This window comes from Varroa destructor, unplaced genomic scaffold (assembly GCF_002443255.2).
Source record: "Varroa destructor unplaced genomic scaffold, Vdes_3.0 BEIS01000005.1, whole genome shotgun sequence".
Taxonomy (NCBI): Eukaryota; Metazoa; Arthropoda; class Arachnida; order Mesostigmata; family Varroidae; genus Varroa; species Varroa destructor.
The window spans coordinates 11979807-11986482 of record NW_019211458.1 but is presented as its reverse complement, the minus strand read 5'-3'; the positions used below and the strand labels follow the sequence as shown (position 1 = coordinate 11986482).

Genomic DNA, 6676 nt, shown 5'->3' with positions numbered 1-6676 from the left:
GAGAACCGTCGTTTTTGCTGTAGTTCCACTAGTCAAATGAAATCCTTTGCAGTTAGCCCTTACTTGTATTCGGCACAACCAAACACCAAAATCAGACTTCAGATCTATTGCTTGGTATAAGAGAGCAGATAAAGTCATGCCATTAGCAATAAGGACGTACACACATTATAAATTACTGCTCTTTACGCTGGCTTAAATGAGATTTAATTAGCGCGCACCTCTATTCACCTACATCGATCCACTTAACTCGAAGGATGTCAGTCGTCATTCCGATTTCCCATACGTAGCACCGTAATAGACTCTATCGACACTGGATACTACGTGTTTTCGAGTCACTTAGAAGTTTTTAGAAGTAATTCGTATAATGGTTTAATTATATTTCGTACATGCTTAAAATTTGGATAAAATTTTTTTAACAGAAGTAATTTTTCGCGTCATGCACGGAATTTTAGGACTCTGCTTCTGTCTTAAGATTTCACTGCGCTAATAATTAATTTTTACATAGTAAAACGGCTCACGTTACCACTGTAGGATATACTTAGCAATTTTCAGGTAGCACTTTTTTTTAAATAAAACTTTATACCTGCTCGTAAAGAGCTCAGTAGTTGCGGATAACGAACTATTAGCTATGCCTCAGTTAAAAGGGCATGCGGCATACGGCGAAAGGATGTCACTGTAAGTGAAATATATGCTTTATAGCTCTGTTTTTGGCAAGAAGAAATAGGACTGCCAACGACATTTTATCAAGCGACAATTTTTTTTCATATTAAATTTTCTGCTTGCTTATATCTAATGAACCTTATTTGTCACGAGTTTCTGACTAAAGTGAATCACTGCACAAAATCAATGATACTATATTTGAGACGGAAGGCTACATATAGGACGCTACATATAGTACACAAACATAGGCAGCATTCGAGATGGCTGCTACTATCATGATCCAATATCGCACCATTATAGCGACAAGGTCCATTAATTAGTGGAATTAGTTCCAGCCCATGATTTGCCTAATGATTCAAAAAGGGAAACATCATTACAGATCGATTTCGAAATCTTTAATTTTTGTTTTGCCGCCATTTGAATACACTGCTCAAGGCTAGTACTTATATAATCAGCGGTAGCGGAACTATTGAGTTAGTTACCACTACGGAGTTGGCCACCGCCTTTCGGAATTCACATTATTACCGGACTTCGTTGTGTCTGTATACCCGTGTATACTATTAAGGAACGTAAGTACAAACGAAAAACATCTCTGTTTCGATCAATATAATGTATATATAAATTTAAGTGATTTTATTGGTAAAATGTTGACAAAGATCTGTGCTAGGCGGGTTTTTTTTTATTTCACTTCGATGATCTAGGATTAAGAGCTCGTAGGAGGAGAAACAGGATATAGCAAAAATTTGAATGACAGTAACTTGTTAAACACCCTTGGGAAAAGGATATCATGATAATTTCTATATCCACCTATTTCTGGACCATTAAAGCAAATATAGAACCGTTTTGTGAAACGCCTACTTCAGTCATATTTATTTTCCCTTCCGCGAAACTAGCAGTATCAAGTAGTATAAATATGTTTTGTTCAAGTTATACAGTCTGGCTTACATATTTTGTTCCTATTGGATTACTTCGCTTGCATCTTGAAAATTTGTTATATAACCCATGATCGTTACCGCCGACGCTGCCGTAAAGCTAGTTCAGCGAACTGGCCGACCAACAAACCAGAATATGACAACTGGAGTACGCAGCACCTAACTAAGTTCATGTATATGATTCGATATGTTCCGTCTTCTTACGTTTCAGTCAAGGCCCGGGATAAACACAGGAGCAATGGAAACCGATATCTTTCTTCATTCGTCAGCTTTGTTTCAGCGCAGGTGTGTTGGCAAGGCCTTCTGCTGCTAAGCCTTCGACGTGCTCCATGCTCGTTCCGTCGTTCGTGGTCTACGGTTTATCGTCTACCAGCTGTCAAGGTCCAATACAAACTGAACCTCAGTTTTTCGCTATCCTCGCTACACTTTCGTCCTACCGTGAACCTTCCCCCTCGATTCCGCAAGGCCAATTTGGCGGTCCAGCATCAAGATAGCGGCTTTTGGCGAAGAAAAAGCCCAAATACTCCTGTAATCCATTACGATATCGGTTTGTAACTAGCAATCAGTACGTGCCGCTTGCCGTTGCGCCTTCAGCCACTAGACTTGCTACTCCTGGCCCTCGGGTCTCTGTCGTAACGTGTACGTAGGTATGTGGCCAGCGCCATGTCGATTTTAGTTACCGCTGGTATGGTTCTAGCGAACGGAGGCCCCCGTCGTTCGCAGCGACAGTAACACACTGGGTCGGTCTCTGTAGAGAACACTGGGTGCTGCTGGGCGGCTCTGGCTCCCACGCCATGCTGCATCACTTTTCCCTTTCGTTCTCCCGTGGTCGTGTGTGCTGATGTTATTAATGTCACTAATGTTCGGATTCGCTCGCCCTTTTCCTTGGCTTTTTCTCGTCCGCTAGACCTCCAATCCTGGACGATCTTGCTCCTCGTTTGACCGCCGTCATCCCCCATTACCGTCAGTAACTGCATCGTCACTGGGCCGCTACTCCTGTGTCGCTTTTATGGAAACGAAGGTCATAAAAGAAGGACCTTCTACCTGGCCAAGCAGACACACATTATAATATCGATGAAAAAGCCCATGGTAGAACAGTATCATTATTGCGCCTACCGGCTTTGGAAGTTGTCGACCAATTGGAGACATAAACGAAGTCTTTAACACGTACTTGTATATATTGCAGCCATATTGAGATCATGCTGTGTCGAGTTTTCGGCCAGGACTGTATTATCTATGTTTACGCCTCGAAGTGTAATACTTTATAACGTCGAAATAAATAATACTTGAATTAAAAAGTTCTCGAGAAGAAATAAAAATATTAGGTTCATTTTCGAATTTCTAAAAAATGAGGTTTAAGCCGAGATATTTAAAATTTGCTAAAAATTTAGAAAAAAAAAATAATTATGATCTGCTTATTTGACATACGAATTGTGGCCACAGTCTGAATCAAGAAGGCATTTTTTTACTGAAAAAAAGGCATTTTCTTAATTACGAACTAAAGAAGTAAAACTAAAAAGTCTTTGAAGTAATGTAGATTCCAGACTTTTTTGGATAGAAAGAAGTGTAGTAGATAAGCTTTGCACTTGTCGACAAATTAGTTTAGCACACTTTATCGTGAACCTTACTTTTTCTGAAGAGGTAACTAAAGAAGATAATACGTATATATACTAATTAATTTTATATTATAGGATAACTTCCCATTTTAACAAAACAAGGTGGTTTCTCCATTCAGCATAAAGCATCATTGTCGTTTTTTTTATGCTACAGGCATTCTACTGCCGACAAATCGTGGCTGTATTCACGGAACAATTGCATCAAAAGGTTCATTCCTTTGAACTTTCTCCAAATCTCACCAACGGTCTCAGCGACGCTTCATAGAGAAACCGCTGTGGAAAGTCCAAGTTAAAATTTGCTTTGAATTATGCCTGTATATATATATATATATGCCTACAGTCCTAAATCCTAACCAACAGGCCATCGAGTTCCAGAAAAACTAGGATGGATGACAAGGCGAGAGAGAAAAATCATTGCGTGTGCTTCCACTGCGGTGCAGCCGCCTGGAAAAGTTTGCTTGGAAGTGGAGAGGTGAATGTGGGCAAAGACGAGCGCCCCGGTCTTGGGATAAAACATTTCTATGATGTAATTTTCCGTGATTTGTGCTAACTATGGTCAAGTAAAGGCAGCTTCGTACACGTTTACACGTATACATGCGTTCTAATTACGCTTCACTAAGTGTCTATTAACAATGAATGAGCGAATAGACACAAGCGATCTCTGCTGTAACTTGTTTTATCAGAAGTGGATACCCCTCATAAACGTGGCCTTCTAGAACGATTATTCAGTTTACATACATGTTGACTTCCGCAAATAATTTTTAAATTTAACACAATTATGTTCAACATGCCTATATATATATATATATATATATATATATATATACATATGTACAGCGTAACTAATTTTATACGCTTTGCAAGCTTACTCTTTATATGAAAATATTTATTGATGAGCTTATTAATGATACGGAGTATTCTCTTGCTTTTCTGTGTTAAGACTTGATGCATCGGAGTTCCACGTCCAAAAAAATCATGACTAATCATCTCAAAGACCTCGTTATTTAAATCGAGGCTAAAGTCCTGCATATAGTCACGTGAAAAAAAAGTAAGTAATAATATTAATCGATTTTCTTTTATTGATGAAGTAGAAGACCGCATAAATCTGGATGTGGCCAACAAGATTAGAACTAAACACATTCTGGCCCAAAGTCCCTAATGCTATCGTCTACTTTATCCTGCAGACTTAGCAAATAACTTGATAGATAATATATACGGGTAGAGTTAAGCGTCACCGTTGGCACTCGATTGCAGCTTCTATGTATCGAAAGGCATGTGTATTGATGCTGTCTCTAATTGTCGTTTACCTATCTTTAGTACAAACTCCCTTTGAGACATTCCCCAGAGCATCGCTGGGCAAAATTCGATAATTTGAAGTGTAAATATCTATTCTATAAGATCCTTGACTTCGAAATGTACAGGTTGGGTAATTATTATTTAGGCAATCACTCGGTGTTTGACCTAAATTAATATCACAGATTTTATTCTAGTAAGGTTATTAAATCGACAGGCAGAAATAATTCAGACAACAGCAATTGCATATACGGTGACTAATGTTGCTATTAGATGTTATCAATTTTTTTTTCTATCAACAAAACACGAAAAACGATTGTAACCCTTTCTTTTATTACTCTTACTTAGACATAAACTATATATGTTACATAACTTTTGAACTAATTGTTTTGGAGAATGAGTTAGAGGTACTTATTCCAGCAGCTTTCATTTCATAAGTAGTTTCGTTATATATGAAATAAATATATAGTGAGGTATGTTTGCCTACCTCTTGTCGTTTTTAAGACCCTTAAGTTACACGGAGTTAGATTATCTTTTTGTTCAATCCACGAAGTAAGCGAGGTATGGTGATAAAATCTGTCGTTGTTATCGAGTAGCCGAACTGTATGTATGAGTCGTATGGAAAACTCGAGTTAGGGCATTCATTGCTTTGGTTCCGACGAGTTTCTCGTAGTACCAGACGTCCCTGATGTCCATTGTAAATATTGCCGTCACTTTGCGTCAGGACCTACTCGACACTGCCCAATCCGATTTTTCTTCAAGGCCACGCCATTCTTTCACCTGGTTCCGTTCCGGCTGGCGATAGAGATCAATCCAGGCTTCATGGGGTGGCGACCATATGCTTCACGTAGGTTTTTCATTAAAGATTCGGAAATTCTCCGTAAAATAGATTCCATGCATTTTTAACTGTAGTGGAGTTATTTTACGGGAAACCCATTTTTTTGCTTAGTTTCCGCCTTTTCAGTAATTTGATTATAATTCACATGATATGTTAGACCAGACAGCACCTAGGCTCTAAGCTTTGCTTTTGTGAAAGGTGTCCTTTGTTGCGGTAATGTGTTCTTATGCGATCTTCAACACTAACACAGCATCTTTCACGTACTGTGCCTCCGTGCAAAGCCCCCTGGCGTAATGTCTTCGATACATTTTTGCAGCGGCGTGGCCTTCGAGGTGCAAGAACTTGACCACTTAACGTTGATTTTCGAGATTGAAACATGTTTTTCAATCTGAGTTCCTTTCCCATACTTTAGAATAAACCCAACCAGTTTTCACTCTTAAGCTTCTAGGGTAGTGGAATATTTGTTAGCTAAATTTCATTTGCTAGCGGCGCGTAGTTTAAACGGCATTCAATATCGAGACCCACCAGATGCACTTGCAACAACCTCGAAACCCGATCAAAGTCGATGTTACTTTTTTGTTCAAATTTTTTAGCAAAAACGACGAAAGACATAGTCAATTAGATTCCAGACAAATACAATGCCAATTCAGGACATTATTTTAAAAAAACACCATTTGCAGCTAAGTCATACAGGTATCATCAAGTTAAAACTGGATTGCAATAGATTTTTCTTATCTTCGCTAGAACTAGGGCAGCGGGTGAACCAGCATAACCGACGATTTCGGTTTTCAAACCATGCAAATCATTGATGGTTGCCCAGAGCGATGTTTTGTGAACGAGATATTACTCTCGAGCTCAAAAAATCCCGTAGCCTTGAGCAGTTGCTGAAGAAGTGGCTTCTTTGGCTGCGTAGGAAATAGCTCGGCACTGTGCGAACTATATCACAGTGGTAGAAATTGTTGAAATATAGATGGCAGTAGCGTTGGTATTGTTCACTGTTTTCGAATATTTTTGCTCGGTCCCTTGGGAGAAGAGCCATTCTGCTTTTTGTCTTCTTCGTCGTAGTGGTGTAATAGCCTTGGATGGCTATGCAAAAACGGTCCAACGTCCACCAGCCAGGGGAGCCAGCACCAATTCTTCTTTCGCTCTTGTATCCTTGCAATATTTTTCCCACATATAGACCCCCTACGCCCGAATAAACAACAAGAGGATTGGAAGGAGCCGAATAGCAACAGCACGTCGCAGGATTCGTTTGCAGCTGCAGCAGCAAAGAAGTGAAGCAGAGGCTAAGAGAGCAACCAGCAATAGTAGGAGCACCATCATCACACAGCTGGACC

At 39.5% G+C, this 6676-nt stretch overlaps 1 long non-coding RNA gene across 1 annotated transcript; it reads left to right on the top strand.

Moving 5' to 3' along the window:
* The first annotated feature begins 1094 nt into the window (after positions 1-1094).
* On the top strand, positions 1095-3770 carry LOC147755280 (uncharacterized). The gene is made up of 3 exons (XR_015328808.1): positions 1095-1229; positions 1804-2139; positions 3363-3770. It is a non-coding gene; the product is annotated as an uncharacterized LOC147755280 (long non-coding RNA).
* The last annotated feature ends 2906 nt before the right edge of the window (positions 3771-6676 follow it).